Raw genomic sequence first — 16907 nt, forward strand, 5'->3', positions numbered from 1 at the left:
GCAGGGTGGAAGGTGTGGGGGAGAGGTTCAAAATACAAATCAATAAACTGGCTTCTGAGTAAGTAACAATATAGCCATAGTGATGATAATAACAACCGCTCACATCCATGTAGTAATCTGTATAGTACTTTTTTTTCTGGCCCAAACTTGTGATTTCTTTCATTTAGGAAACTTAAAGAAAGGGAACTTCTGTTCCACAATGCAGATCAATAATTTTTCTGCTGTTTCTAGTCTTAGAGAGTTGCCTGAGGATTGCAAGGTTTAGTGACTTGCCCAGAGTCACACAGCCAGTCTGTGTCAGAGGGGGAACTTGAATACAGGTTTCAGTATCTTAGATATCGACCTGGAAGAAATCTTAGAGGTATCTATTCTCTTCCCACCCAACCCAGCTTCATTGTATAGATGATGAAACTGAAGCCCGTGGAGGCGCCATGACTTCCAAGGTCACCCAGGTACTAAGTGGGAGAGCTGGCCTTTCAGTCCAGTGTCTCTAAGTACAGATCTAGGCTCTTTGCCATTATATCCTGCTTCCTGACTCTGACACTGGTCCTCTTGTGACTCTGCCATGTTGTACCTCAATAAATATATTCATAGATAGATAGATAGATAGATAGACAGATCAAGGCAGCTAGGTGGCACAGTAGATAGAGTGCCAGGCCTGGACTCAGGAAGACTTATCTTCCTGAGTTCAAATCTGAGCTCAAACATTACTAGCTGTGTGACCCTGGGCAAGTAATTTAAGCCTACTTGCCTCACTTTTTTGAGCTAGAGAAGAAATAGCAAACCACTCCAGTATCTTTGCCAAGAAAACCCCAAATGGGGTCATGAAGAGTCAGACATGATTCAAGCAACAATATATATGTGTATGTATGTGTGTATATGTGTATATGCATGTATATATGTGTATGTGTGTGTGTACATATGTGTATGCACGTGTGTGTATAAGTACCTGTGTAAAATATCTATGTTTACATATATAGAGAGGGAGGGATCCTTAGAGCTTACAAAATGCTTTGGTCACAACAGCTTCTTCGGCCCATAAATCCTTTGTGGCAGCTTAATATAATGGGGTAGCTAGGTGGCACAGAGGATAGAGCCCTGGGCCTGGAGTCAGAAAGACCGAGTTCAAATTTGGCCATAGAAGACACTTACTAGTTGCATGACCCTGATGGCTGAACAACAGTATAAGGGAAAGAACCTTAAATTTGGAATCAAAGCACCTAAATTCAAATCTAAGTGCTGCTAATATATGACCTGAAACAAGTATTGCACTTTAGCTTTTAGTCCTAATCGTATTATCTATCAAATGAAGGAGTTAGATTCATTAGAGAATCTCTGAGGTCCCTTTCTGGTCTAAATCCAGAATCTTATTTTAAGACTAGAAATCTGGAGTTCAGAGTAAGACTTTGGCCATGAGACTAGAGTCCAGACTCTAGACTGATTCAGCTGATTCTAATTGGAGCCAGTCACCCACCACTCACTCCGCTGTGGTGTCACCCCATTTCTATGTAATTTAAAGCTTTCTTAGGGAGGGAGGAGGCTAAAACTAGCAGGTCAGGCTCAGGACTATTTGGAGCGCTGTACCAGGGAGACACGAATGGAATGCAGTCTACAGTCACAGACAGTCCTGGTTAGAGATTCCCATGTGACCCCTCATGACCCCCTTTTTATGGAGGGGTTGAATTTTTCTTTAAAGCCATAATCACTGAGAGCAGAAATTGTTATTAAAGCCCTTACCTCACGGCCCTTTACTGTTCTCACAGCTACCTTAGGTCCATATTCCCTCCAAATGCCTCCAGCAATCCTCTTTACTCCTTTCCCTTCAGATGAGTAGAGAACAGGCTTCCTAGACATGATTATATAATTAAGAAGCCTGCTTCAATGACAGAGCAACACCACCTTTTCCTTTTTGGGACCATAAATTAACCTGTTAGTCAACAGATATTTATTAAGCATCTACTATGTGGCAGACGCTGTGCTAAGCACTGAGGATACAAAAAGCGGCAAAAGACAGTCCCTGCCCTCGAGGAGCTTATAGTCTAATGGGAGAGACATCAAGCAAATAAATATGTACAGACAAGCTATGGACAGATTATTTGTTGTTGAGTTGTTTCAGACTCTTAGTGACTCCATTTGGGGTTTTCTTAGCAAAGATACTGGAGTGGTTTTCCATTTCCTCCTCTGGCTCATTTTACAGATGAAGAAACAGAGGCAACCGAATGGAGTGATTTGCCCACAGTCACAAGCTAGTAAGTTTCAGAGGTCAGATGTGAACTCAGGTCCTCCTGACTCCAGGGCCAGCGCTCCGTCCACAGTGCCACCTAAATGCTCCATATACAGGTTAAATAAGAAATAATTCAAAGAGGAAGGTACTAGAATTAAGGGGGTTAGGAAAGGCTTCGTGATTCACCTTCCCTCTTTTCCTATTTTGTGGGGGGGGGGAGTACAGATTTGTGATTTTATTGGTGCAGGGAATTCCCATTATGGAGATTTCCTTCACTGATGCAAATCAGCAAGATGTTTATTTTCATTTTTCTTGTTTGTATAGTTTTAAAGATACACCTGGCTCCATGGGAGTTTAAATGTCTTGCCCATGTTCGTGCAGCTAGGCTTTTTTTTTTAATGTAATATATTCCTTATCTACCTCACTAAAGTTTGTTAAGGATTAATAAGCTATTCCTGTAGGACAGTGGCATACTTTCTTATACATCTTGCAATATTTATGCTGTTATTGAGTTATTTCAGTCATATCCAACTCTTCGTGATCCTATTTGGGGTGTTCTTGGCAAAGATGCTGGAGTGGTTTGCCATTTCCTTCTCCAGCTCATTTTACAGATAAGGAACTGAAGCAAACAGTGACTTGCCCAGGGTTGCACAACTAGTAAGGCTGGATTTGATGAATCTTTCTGATTCCACGCCCGTGCTCTATCCACTGAACTACTTAGCTGTCCTTGTAATGTTTATGCAATATTGAATAAATGAAGGGCAGTTACTCATTATCCTGCAATAAAGCTAGTCCTATATGGTCCTGCCATCTCCTCATCTACAGGAAATCATTGATTAGGCAGGTGTAAAGAGAGCCTCCAAAAGATCGAATCATAGTTGTTTAGCCTCCCAGAGATCTTTACTATCAGCATTTCTAAAAAATACAAATGCCTATGGCTCTCTATGGGTTGTTAATGGGCTATGGTGCAATTAAAAGAACACTGACTCTAGATTCATAGCCGGGTTCAAATCTCACTTCTGACACTAACTTATTATGCACAAATCACCTAATCTCCCCAGGCCTCAGTTTCTTAAAGTATGAGACTAGACAGCCTCTGAGATCCTTTTCATTTCTAGATATATGATTGAAAGAGGGGGAAAAATTCTATTTGGCCAGTCCTACCGCACTGCTCTGATGGAGGAAAAGTCCAGGTTTCTTCTAAAATAAAACTAGGCCCACAGCTGTGGCTGCCATTTTAAACAGTGTTGTGGCACCTCCAAGGGATGTTTGCTTTTCTTAGGACTTCGGCCTGCTCTTTTCTTCTTTTTCTTCAGCTCATTTTTAACCATCTGCCGCTCTGGGAGCTGCTTCCCTTTCTGCATACCACCTCTTACAGAATAGTGGACAAAGTCACTTGCCCTCGGTCAATTGTGTTCGTGTTGAGGATGGAGGTAGAGTTCAATGGGACCAGAATCAAAGATGAGGTAATACTGTGTGTTTCAAGGCAGCACATGAGGTCTGTCACATGCGCTTCACCATGATTGTGGGAGTGTCCACAGCAAATGATATGCAGTAGCAGAGCTGTAACTAGGGTGAGGTGACTAGGGTTTTTTCTAGAGCCCCAAATCTAGAAAGTACTAAATTTTGGAGGTGTTGACAGCTCTTGGCAGACCTTCAGTAATTTAGAAACAAAAGTGCTTGGCACCCTATTTAATAGTAATGAAAGAAGGAAGTTACCAGATGGTACGAAGCATGAGCTCCTCCTCTGTCCCACCTTGCTCTTGCATCCCTAGCCCTGACTCTAGGCCTCAGCAGTGTCCTGAAGTCTCTATCTCCTTTTCCCAGAGGGAAGTATCCATCCCCTCTCTAAAATAAGGGTGCTTTACCCGAGGCACAAAAATTCCAAATTATGGCTCAGGTGGACCCCAGAAAAAAAAAAGCAATCATTAGAATTCCTTTATTTATTTAATTTTTTTAATTTTAAACTTAAATACAAAATAAGAAGAGCAAAAAGAAACAAACTTAAATACTAAAAGTAAATAATACAAAATAAGAAAAGAAAAAAAAGCATTGCCATGTGCACAGCAGAACGTGAAAGAGAATTTAAAATATACAGCAATAAATTTCCATTTCAAGAAAGCCTATGTAATAAGCACTATGTGTTGTGTTGAAAGCTGTCCATCTTTTCTTTGCTTCCTTGTAAGTCTTCTTTTGATCTCTGCTGTGCACTTTTTATTTTGTTCTTTTTAATCATTGGAATCCAATGCCAAATCACTCCAGCCAATTATAAAACAAATAGAAACTGATAATGATATGAAGTTGAATATAAATACAGGAAACAAGTATTCAACATTTACTTGTTAAATTTTAATCACTGCTGGAGGTGAGACAATATGATCACTTATCATGCCAAGTAATACCTACATGAAGCCTTTCCTCATTCCCCCACCTTCTAGTTCTCCACCTCACCTACTCTGTATATTTTATGTATACTTATCTATGTCCTTGTTTTCTCCTCTGATGGAACGTATACTCCTTGAGGGTAGAGATTGTTTCACTTTTGTCTTTGAATCCCCAACATCTAGCACAATGCTTGTCACATGGTAAGAGCTTAATTAACACTTGTGGATTGATTAATTAATCATAAATGAAAGTGAAGCCACTCTGTATTCCCCTGTTGCATTCACAGATCCCAGGTTTCCTCACCATCCTGGTGGAAATGTTGCATTCCTTAAAGGATGAATTAGTACTAAGGGAACTTACAGCTGCAATCCAGCACCTGACCAACCTGGCTCCAAAAACTGTGGTGCCCTGCCTCCTGAAAAATCCACTTCCATTTGACAGGTAAGCACAGCCTCACCCTTACATGCCTGTACCTCTTGCACTGTGTATATTTCTTTTCCTTTCTACTTTGCCTAGATGAGATGAGTGAGTTGCCCCTGTAGGGTAGTGATTCCCTTTCCCTCTAGTTATCTCTAGGGATATCACAAAAATGCTCAATAAAAGTCTCCAAAGAAAATTGTTTTAATTCAATACCATTTAAAAAAAGAAATAACTCCTGCCCAGACTTCCTTGTTAAGATTGGTTAGATGTGAAATCAGAGAAACAGCTCAATCTAAAGATTGAGATACCCTGCTGAAAACCTTCAGCACTTTTCCTTCAAGGGGCCTTATGTAAAATTGGGAAAGTTTCTCTTTTGGTTTTTTTCTCAATCAATATCTGGTAGTAGGCAGACCTGCTCCTTTGTCTCCTCTGCTAATTCTTCTGGCATCCTCCTCCTGCCCCTTTAGTGGCGTGTCCCCCAAGTTTCTTGCCCCCTCTTTTCTTTTCTCTTGACGTTCTCTTCCTTGGCAATCTCATTCATTCCTCCGGCTTCAATTTCCATTTTTATACAGGCGTCTTCCACATTTCCAGCCTGCAAAACTTCACTTCTTGGATCAACATTTCAGACTCAATATGTCTAGAGCTAACCCTATTACTATCTTCATCAAACCTGACCTTTTCCTTAATTTCTATTCTTCTATTAATAGTTCCAAATCATCCTTTCTCCAAAGATATCTTTAACTTTTTCTTCTCCTTCACCCCCTACATTCAATCAGTTTTTTTAAAACTCCTATTGATTCTACCTCTAAAATATCTCTAGCATCTGTCCCCTCATTTTCACTGTCATTGCAAACACCCTAGTTCAGGCCCTCATCTCCTTTTTCCTTCATTCTTGTAATAGCCTACTAATAGGTCTTATTGCCTTCAATCTATCTCCACTTCCCCTCTCCCTCCAAACCATTCTTCACATAGTTGCCCAAGGGAAGGGAATGGTGCACTAACCTATGGACCATGAGGGATAAATTTTTGTCATCTGGGCATGGAAATGGATTTGCAACATATGACGCTATTGACTATCCTCCCCTTCTGGATATTGTTTGCTCTCCGGATTTTCAAGATACGGCTCTCTTTTGGTTCTCCTCTTACCTGTCTTGACTGTTCCCTTTCAATCTCCTTTGCTTTGTCATCATCCACATCCTGCCCATTGTAGGTGTAGACTAAAACATATTTTCCTAAGTCCCTCCCTTCCTTCTCTACATCTTTGTCTTGACAACCTCTTCTGCCACTGTAATAGGCCAGGCCTGATTTAGGCCAGTATTTGAGGCCAGCTCAAGGTGGAGACTAAAATGAATTGAGACACATAGAAGATCTGACAATTAAGAAACATTTTACTTAGTCATAGCAAGGTAAGGATATTCAGCAAGAACACACCCTTGATTTTTTTTAATTAATTAATTAATTGATTAGCTTTTATATTTATGGAATAAAATAAGCATTTCTATAACTCAGTACAATAAAAAAGATGATTGCATATGAAACCACAAATTCACTATGTACAACTTGTTAGGAAGAATATAAAATTGATTCAGTTGGATACAGGTTCCCTCCCTCCATGTCTCTCATTGTCGTCTGCCAGAGCCAAGGGACTATTTGTATCTTGACTTTTTATTTTTAGCCTACACTACCAGGAAGCGATATCAACAGCATGAGCTTTCAGTCCCTTTAGTCAATTAATTCTCAAGGACAATCTCAATACCTTTTAAGGAAGAGCTAGCCTAGCTTCCCTGGCATGGGGCTTCAAGATGTTGCTTCTACCACGGCTCCTATGAATTCTTATTTTTTTCTACACAGATGACCCCCAGTTCCAGTCGCAGCTGTCTATGCCCTAGAGGCATCTCCAACTCAATACATCCAAAATAGAACTCATCTTTTCCCCTGTCCCTGACTCGTCTGTCTCTGTCAAGGATACCACCATCCTTCTAGTCACTCAGGTTTTCAACTTCATCCTTGGCTCCTCACTCTCCTCAATCTCACACATCTAAGTAGTGACCCTATCTACACTATTCAACTTCCACAACACTTTTTTTTTCTTTCATCTCCTCCTCTATGCTCACATGACCATCCTCTTAGTTCAAGACCTCATTACCTCAAACCAGGACTATTGTAATAGGCAGGAGTCTATCACAATTAGAAAACTGGTCTTCCTGCCACAAGACTCTTTCCTATTCATTCTATCCTCCATTCAGTTGCCAAGGTTATTTTCTTAAATAACCTTAAAATCTATATCTATATGTATGATATGTATATCATGCTATGTTATTTCACTACTCAAAAAAAAAAAGCTGCAGTGGTTGATTTCCTATTGCCCCTGAGGTCAATTTCAAACTCCCCTTTTTGGCAATTATAACACTTCACATCCTCGTTCTGACCCACTTATTCCAATCTTGTCCTACTCTATTCCCCTTCACACACCTTTCAGTCCAGCCAAACTGGGTTCCATGCTGTTCCTCATGCATGTTTGTTGTTATTATTCTTGTTTGTCCTTCACTCTCAAAGAGGACCATGATATCAGGAAGATGATGCCATGACTTGCAAGTGAATTGGATTTAAATGAGTGAGGGAGGGCTGTGCAAAGTCACCAGCCTCACTTTCTCCTCCAGAGCCATCTGGGTCCAGTGGCCAGATATAGATTAGGATGACTGGAGATGGTCTCCTCCTCGCACATGACATTCTACTTCTCACGTGTATGGTTTGCATAGACTGCCCATAACTGGAATGCATTCCCTTCTCTCGTCTGTCTTTTAGAATGCCTGGTTTTGGGGGCAGCTAGGTGGCACAGTGGATACAACTCCAGCCCTGAAGTCAGGAGGACCTGAGTTCAAATCCGGCCTCAGACCAAACACTTGACACTTAATAGCTGCGTGATTCTGGGCAAGTCACTTAACCCCAATTGCCTAAAAAAAAAAAATAGAATGCCTGGTTTCAGCTGAAGGGGTCACCTCCTACATGAATCCTATCTAGCTGCTCATACTTTCCTCCCTTCCAATTACCTTCTATTTATTTCATACATTTTATATCTACTTATATGGACATATAGGTGGCACAGTGGATAGAGTGCTGAGCCTGAAGTCAGGAAGAGTCTTCTTTCTGGGTTCAAATCTGGCCCTTACTAGCTGTGTGATCCTGGGCAAGTCACTTCACCCTATTTGCCTCAGTTTCCTCATCTGTAAAATGGGCTGGAGAAAGGGCAAACCGCTCCAGTATCTTCACCAAGAAAATGCCAGATGGGGTCACAGGGAATTGGACACAACGGAAATGACTCAACATGTGCTTATATATGTACAATAAACTCCTTGATAACAGGGACTGTTTCATTCTGTTTTTCTATCCCCAGTATCTGACAATGCTTGGCTCACAATAGTCACCTAATAAATCCTTATTGATTGATTTCTGGTGGAGGTTTGCCCAGATAACTCAGTGTTTTGTATTAATCCCTATTTCCTCTCTGCCAGATGGAGACAGCTTTAGTGTTTGGATCCTTATCCTTTCCCCCCATAGGGATGTCAGAGAGCTGTGGAGGTTATTTGGTCATTGATGCTCACCTTGCCACCTTGGGCTTACCTCTTCTCCTCCATTGTCACACAGGCCTGAAGAAGGAGACAAAGCTAGGGCTCAAGTCTCAGGACCCCGTCCCTCCATTTCCCAAGATGAGTCTAAGAGTTAACCAAACTTTATTTTTTGGGCTGCTGATTACAAGTAGCCTCATCTCTTTGTGACCTCTGCTGAAAGTGAACCCAATTGTTTTCTCTCATTTCTCTTCAGGAAACACAGGCCTTATGGGAGGGAGGTCACTGCTGTGCTAGAGGTTAAGGAAACTCTAGAGGGATTAGAGGATAAACTTTTCACCACCTATTTCCTTTCCCTTCCACACTTGAGCAGAATGCAAGCTTCTGCATCCAAGGCCCAGAGCACCAATGAACTAGCTTTGTATAGGTAAGAATGAGACAGAAGGATAAGAGGGGGAAAGGACCACTGGGGCTGCTATTGAAAACAGTCAGCCAGGTCTGGGATAAGGGCGTCATGGGGGTGATGGTAGCTGTGGCAGCAGGCCCACTGAGGGACATTGCTTGATTGTTTGAGAAGCGGTATGGCATAAAGTGGCTAATGTGCTAGATGTGGAATCAGGAAGATACGGGTTCAGATTCTGCTTCTGAGACTGCTTGCCTTATGACCCTGAACAAATTATTTAAATTCTCTGTCCCTCAGTTTCTTCATCTATAAAATGAGAGAGTTGGAACTGATGACCTTCTAATTCTAAATCTATGGTCTAAGACAGGGGTTCTTAGCCTTGGTTCCACAGACCCCTAAGAATATCCATGAACTTGGATGGGAAAAAATAAATGCATCTTTATTTTCTCTAACATCTAACTAAATTTAGCACTTCCTTCCATTCTGAATGTAGGCAACAGGGTCCATAAATTTCACCAGACTACTATGTCACAAAAAAGTTTAAGAACCTCTCATCTAAGAGGATTTGAGTTTAGGCAGTAGTTCTCAAAAAGTATGCTGGGAAACGGTGGATGTTGTATTGCCACAAACAAAATTATGTATAATTTTGCTTAACATAAATTTTACTTACCCAGCATATACAGTATGGTAATGTAGTATTCACAAAATAAACAAAACCTTTCCCATGTTATATATATATATATATATAAACCTCAAAATATATCAGAATTTGATCCCAAATTTGCTTTGTTAGCCTGAATATTTGTTATGAGAGTTTTAATTTCATTTTTAAAATCATTCAATGGGGGAACAATGAGAGGGAAAGCTAATGAATATTTGTAAAGAGAGAGAGAGAGAGAGAGAGAGAGAGAGAGAGAATGTGACCCCACCAAGATTTTTTTCAAATGGCTGCTCTAATTCTTTCTCAACTCTACTGCATCACCAGCTTTAACATTCAGTGTCATGATTCTCCACACCAAAGAATACTGGGCTGTAAGCAAAAAAAATTTGAGGTCCACTGCCTCAGAGGATGGAAGAGCAGCTGGTCACAGCTATCAGAATCTTTTGCTTTCATAGGGAAGGTGTTGATGATGCCTCGACCTCTTCCCATCCTTCTGGTAGACATTAGTGAGCTAGAAGCCAGAATGCACCTGGAAAGATGGAGGTGCTTGCCTTCTTGCTGACTGTCCTAATTCATGAGACTGAGCACCAATTCTCTGGGAAGTCCCATGCCCCTGAACCTCTGAGTAAGTTCAGATGTCAGTGTCCTGGCTGAGAAAGAGCACTGAGACTGGGTGCTAATCCTCACTATGATACCAACTCTGACCCTCTCTTTCTTCTTCTGTAAAATGAGGGGGTCTCTTCTAGCTCTTACAGTCTTTGAATCTATGACCTTTGGGTTCCAGATGACTCCATCTCAACTTGGCCACAATTTCAGTACAAGTTACTTAAGCCTCTCTGGAGTCTCAATTTCCACCTCTAAGAAATAAATTCTTGGATAATATGGTTAAACCAGATGATGCCTAAGTCTCCTTCTAGTTCTTATTTGATACTTTGAGGGTTTGAGGGCTGGAAAAGGGGTGGCTATAAGCTCTCTTTCAGCCCTCTCCCTAGAAGCTCTGTTTAGTATGAATTAGTACTCCACTCTTACTCTTCACTCCCCCACACACTCCATGTAATCATTAGGCTTCTTATAGAACAAGTGTGAAGAAACACATTGATAGCAACTAGGTACTAAGGTAAGTTCCTCTAGAAAGCTACCAAATGGACCTCTTCCTGTGGAGATGAGGAGCCGGCATCTTCCCCAGCAGCAGCTCGAGGTCTTGGTCTCTCACTGTAGGCTGTCTGCCCTCTGCCAACCTCTCCCATACCCTCTATCATAGTTTGTGGTGCTTGCCAGGGTGCAAACATTCTTTATTACAGCTCCTTAGAGAAGGTAAGTGACTTTCCTAGAGTCACATACAGCATAATAATCATAGAAAGGTCATGAGAGAGCCAAAAGATCTGAATTCTTGTATTTCCCACCAGCTACAAATGGAGAAAAACTCCTTAATCTCTCTGTAAAATTCTGTAGGAAGTAGGGGCTAGGTTGGACTGTTAGGTATCTCTTGAAATACCAGTGAAGGGGTTGCTTTGTACAGACATGGTAGAGCCAACCCTTATTTCTCTTTCACTGTTTAGCTCCATGGAGGCTGGATTTAAGAACTTTCTAGAACTCCAGGGATTCCACAGTGCTGTGGTTCAAATGGAAAATACCCAAGTTTGGAAGTTCCTTTGCAATGCCCAGTTTGTCCACATTGGAGTGATTCATTTGTGCAGGTGAAAATCAATCATCTATTTATCAAGCACCTAATGTGTAGTCAGCCAGTATTGTACTGGGAACAAGAAAATTACAATATCTAGTTCTCCCTATGAAAAGGTCTTTAAACCTATCTTGGGGGAAAATGGAGGGGAAAGCGTATGGAGTAGGTGAGTTAACAGTACGACATACTTGCCAAAAACAAAAGAAAGCAAAGCAAAACAAAAGAAAAGAAAACAAAACCCAAACTTTTTCGTAGCGTCCATTTTTAATTATTTTGTTGTGGTGGTTCTTTCCATTCAGGTCATTGTGCTGGTGCCATCTCCCACCAGAAGCAGGGAACTAATTACATTTTCAGCGTGAGAAACTGACAAACGCTACAAATCAGAATTTGACTTATTGGTCTTTTGATCATATAAAATGAGGATAAAAATGTTAATAGTGCAGAATAAATTTAAAAGTGTGCACATACTTTTTTAAATTTTTATATAGAATCAGTTGTTAAATATATACCAGCACACCCCTGGTTGTAGGCATTATGTTTATTGTTTTTCAAGTTTACTTTTAAGGAGTTTTCTTTGACCTCATTTTCCTTCAGTCATCTTAACAGGGACCAGAGATGTACAGGTTTCCAAATACTACCTGAGTTCCACTGTGGTGACTTTTCAGTGCCTAGAAAGATCTGAATCATCTGGTCTGGTTCCTTGAGGGCAGTGATTTTGTTCTGCTTATATTTGTATTCCCAGGATTTACCACAGTGCCTGGCATAGTAAGTGCTTAATAAAGGACCTAATTGACTTCCCTGGTATATGAGGTGGCCATTGCCCCCGAAGTATCACTAGCCTCCCCTCCAAAAAGCCTTGCTCATGAAATATGAAGACATCAAAAAGACTGAAGCTAGGCATTATAGGGCTGTCCATTTGGCGTGACTCTTTTAATGAGGGCATGGGGCCACTTCTACCAGCACACTTCTTTAGGCTGCAGAGCTCCCATAAGCAGCTACTAAAGGTGCTTGTTCAGACTCAAAACCTAATTAATTTTTTCACTAGTTTGTAGGGGGAGGGATAAAAAGGACAAGAATCTGTTTTTCTCATTTTAATTTTAAATTTGTAAAAGTACTTTAAATAGCTTCCCATTTGTCCACAGCTTATCAGATGTTAAAGAATATTCCGGGGGTGGTTTTGTTCTGACATTGGAAGGAGACTTTTGTTTGGGAAAGTTGCCTAGGCATTTGCTCTCTGACATTTACCCAGCAAATCTGATATTCAAAAAGACTCTCTACTCCAATGTCGGTGACACTGCAAATCTTATGAATCTGTTAACATTAGTACCAAAAGGCCAAAGTCATGATTCTTGGCAAGTGGAATTGAAAATGCTACAAGATAAAGAACCTGAAGGTTATTTAATAGCAATGATAATGATGATGCTGATGAAGATTATAATGCTGCTGATGATAAAAACAAAGGAAAAAAGTTTGTTTATGGAAGAGGATCAAAAGGGAATTCTGCCAAAGTCCTGAGGCAGAAGGGAAGGATTTTAGGAACTTCTCAGAGGCAAGTTACCCCCAAATATTTCATTTACTGTTGTTCCTCTTCATTACAGATCTTTGGTCCAATTCCCTGAGATCTTAAAGCACAGTGTGCTACACAGTCTCTTGCCTTTCCTTAAGTCTGTTGAACTTGAATACAGACTGGTCTGTACTGCCCTGTTTTCAGAGGTAAGGCCACGCCAGGAGAGGAAAAAATTGTCAATCAGTTAATCAGCAAAGATTTATTAAATGCCTAGTTTGTTCCAAGCAACTGGACACTGGGGATACAAAGACAAAAATGAAACAGCCCTGACCTTAAGGAGTTTATATTTTATCAGAAGGCATAATGCATACATCAATAGGCTTATACAAGATAAAATAAAAAATAAATGCAAGTTAATTTGGCATGGAAGGCACTAGCAATTGGGTGGGTTGGGGATCAGGAAAACTTCCCTTAGAAGGGGGCCACTTCAGCTTAGCTTTGTAGGAAGATTTTAAGAGGTAGAGGTAGGGTGGGGCGGGGGGGAGGAAGAATCTGGGATATAGGGTTAATTGGAGCATTATGCAATGTTTACATTTTGCCTTCTGTAGGTTTTAGGTTGCCAGGAGATGGGGGCACTGGAGAAAAACTCAGAGAACATAGCACTGAAGTTAGAACTAGAAAGAGCCAAAGACATCAACCCCATTATCAGATTCCTGGTGGTGAGAGCATTGGGAAATGTTCTTGCTAGGCTACCCAAGAAAGTGAGTCTAATAGGTTCTTTTGTTTTTTAAGGAAAGGTCCAGAGGTGTGGAGAGGGAGAACCAATCTGGTTCAAAGGGCCCAAATTCTAGTTCTCACGCTGTCACTAACCCAACGCCTATTGATTTAGAGACAGAAAGTCTGGGGTTAAATTTTGACTGCCATTTGCTAGCTGTGTGACTTTTGGAAAGTGACTTCATGTTTCAGGGCCTCAGTTTTTGAATCTGCAAAATGACAGGGTTTCTAAGGTCTCTTTCAGGTCTATGTTATTACTTTGTTTATGTCACTTTCCTTCCTTTTTTTTTTTTAATATGAACACGTTGGAGAGTACCCTGATCAGCTTTCCTTAGGTATCTTCTTTAGCACAGTGCTATGCTCATCTGTTGTTATTTAGTCATGTCTGACTCTTCTGAGTCCATTTGGGGTTTTCTTAGGAAAGATACTTGGAGTGGTTTGCCATTTCCTTCTTCAGCTCATTTTACAGATGAGGAAACTAAGGCAAACAGGGTTAAATGACTTGCCCAGGATCATACTGCTAGTAAGTGTTAATGTGTCTAAGGCTAGATTTGAACTCAGGTCCTCCTGACTCCAAGGCTGAAGCTCTATCCACTGCGCCACCTAGCTGTCTGCTGTGCACATAGTAAAATCTTAATAAATGCTTGCTTCATTCATTCATTCAGTCAGTCAGTCAGTCAGTCTCCTTTTCGGTTTTTTGTCACCAGGAACGTTTCTATTATTTGCTTTTGTGATCTTCTCAGTCCTCTTTAGTTGAGTTTAGTTTTCCATTTTAATGACTCTTATCATGGGATCAAGCCTATGATTTTCTAAGGCTTTTGAAATCCACTTTCAAAGCAACTCAAAAAAATTTTTTATTACCTGTCCATTGTTTGCAAAGGATTATACTAGGAGCTTGGACTACAAAGACAAAAATTAAACATTCACCACTCTCAAAGAACTTACAGTCTACTTTCCTAGGCCACTTATCTGAATATGCCCAGAATTCTCTTCCCTGGTTATTTTGAACTCTAAAATGCCATAATCACTTTCAAAGTTCCTGTACTGACTTTTGAGTTTGAGCCCTGGAGTCAGGAGGACCTGAGTTCAAATCCAACCTCAGATACTAGTTGTGTGACCCTAGGCAAGTCACTTAACCTTAATTGCCTTCAAAAAATAAATTAAAATTTTTAAAAATTGCTGTACCTTTCACCTTCCTGGCTAATTATCCTCCATTAATCAGAATTTGCTTCAGAAATTCTTCTCCTTTGCTTTCTGAGAAATGAACTTGTCAGCAATAAAAGTTGAGAATTTTTTAGATACCATGCTTCTAAAAGATAGAGAGTAGTTATACAAATGGTTGAAGTCTTTTGTCACTATTGTGCCTTGTCCCTGTGAAAGTTTGGGATCCATATCAGGAAAGACATCCTTATTCTTCATCAACCTAAGCAATCTATTTCTCCTTTTTCTCATACAAATGCTCTCCTCTGTGTTTCTGCCCTCAGGTGGAGAAATCCACATGGATTTCCATGACTTCTTAACAACAACATTGAATGTTACTCTGATACTCTTTCTACCTATTTTTGGGGGTGTTTTTTATACAAAGTACAGGAGGAGCTAGATCTAAAATCCAGCCTCAGACACTTACTAGCTATGTGACCCTGGTCAAGTCACTTAATTAACCCTGTTTGCCTCAGTTCCTCATCTGTAAAATGAGCTGGGGAAGGACATGGCAAACCACTCCAAGATCTTGGCCAAGAAAACCCCAAATGGGGACACAGAATGTCAGACACAACTGACATGACTCAACAATAAAAAGATATTTCCATTGCGAAATTCTAGTCATGAACTTCATCCTACCGAGTCTTGGTCATAATTATTTTGATGGTATGAAAATGCCAAGTTGTTTTGTTTATTACTCATATTCTGTTTATCTACATATATAGGGGAGGAAGTAATGTTATTTCCAATCTCGACTCCTTCTCTACTTTTGTTGTTCTTGCCAAGTCATAAAGTCCATAAAGTCCATTTTTATAGTTTAATTTGGACAGTTTTCTGCTTTCCTTTCAATTTCAGGTCTGCAAAATTCCAACCAGTACTTGTAAGAAGTATGTTATTTATTCTGTCTTAAGTGATGATAGAGGAGGAAGGAAAGGAAAGCCTTATTTTTTTTATGCCATTTCCAAAGCCAGCTGTTCACTTCCATGTCTTCCTTTATCTTTCAGGGTCTCAACCTTCGGTGGTGTCCCAACTGAGCCTCTGATGTGCTTTTTATCAGAGCCATACCTAAATAGTCTTGAGCAGGGGTGGGGAACCAGCAGCCTCGAGGCCATATGTGGCCCTCTATGTCCTCAAGTATGGCCCTTTGACAGAATCTTCTGTGAAGTTTGGATTCAGTCAAAGGGCCACACTTGAGGACCTGGAGGGCCACATGTGCACGTTCCCCACCCCTGGTCTTGAGTCTGCGATATGCCTTAGCATATCCCTTCACTTCTAAACCCAGCACCAGACATCGCTTAATACTATTTAAGTTAGTAATACATGGGACCCCTTGTGAAACTAGTCTGTTGTAAAATCTACACTATACACATCATCCACTTAACTTCTGAGTAGAAGTAATAATAATAAATATATATATATAATTAATTTACTTATATACATGCATGTATATTATTCTAATTAGTAGAGGATTGCCTTCATCATCTTGTGCCTCTGACACTAAGAAATGGAGAAAAACCATCTCCATCTCAATAGTGAGATTTTGGTTATAGACTCTAAAATTTCAAAGGAGAGATTATAGAAAATCCTCTGCCATTGAAATGAATTTGAATCTCATTTTTTATAGGCACCCAAATGCAAGAAGATAATTTTTAAGGTACTAACAGATGCTCTGTGCGAGACCTGTGTCCCAAAAGTCATTGAAGAAACCTTAATTATGCTTGGAAAATTTACTCCTTTCCTGAAGACTTTAAAGAGGTATACTGTTATTGCGCGATGTAAGTGTATGGAGGAGGAGGAGGAGGAAGACCTGCCTCTTTATGTATAAAGCAATTATTAGTGGTTATCCTTTGAAAGTTGCAGTTCAATGATTATGAGGCTTTATAAAAAAAATAATAATCATATTTCCTGAGGTAGTTTACTGTAGCTGCCTACCCCTGGCTTTACCCATTTTCAGTACACTAAGAACCTGTCAGAATCATCTTGAGTAAAAATATTTATGATGAATTATAATATTATAAGCAGCTAGGCATGGTGTTAAATGCCTAAAATCTCTCCTGGAGGAAGGTTGGAAAGGAAAGGAAAGGAT

General features: G+C 40.3%; 1 pseudogene; it reads left to right on the top strand.

Annotated features, from left to right (window-relative positions):
* LOC110213555 (maestro heat-like repeat-containing protein family member 1) overlaps window positions 1-16907 on the top strand; it is a 109905-nt pseudogene that overhangs the window by 83116 nt on the left and 9882 nt on the right.

This window comes from Phascolarctos cinereus, unplaced genomic scaffold (genome assembly GCF_003287225.1).
Source record: "Phascolarctos cinereus isolate Bilbo 61053 unplaced genomic scaffold, phaCin_HiC Scaffold_5;HRSCAF=322, whole genome shotgun sequence".
NCBI classification, from domain to species: Eukaryota; Metazoa; Chordata; class Mammalia; order Diprotodontia; family Phascolarctidae; genus Phascolarctos; species Phascolarctos cinereus.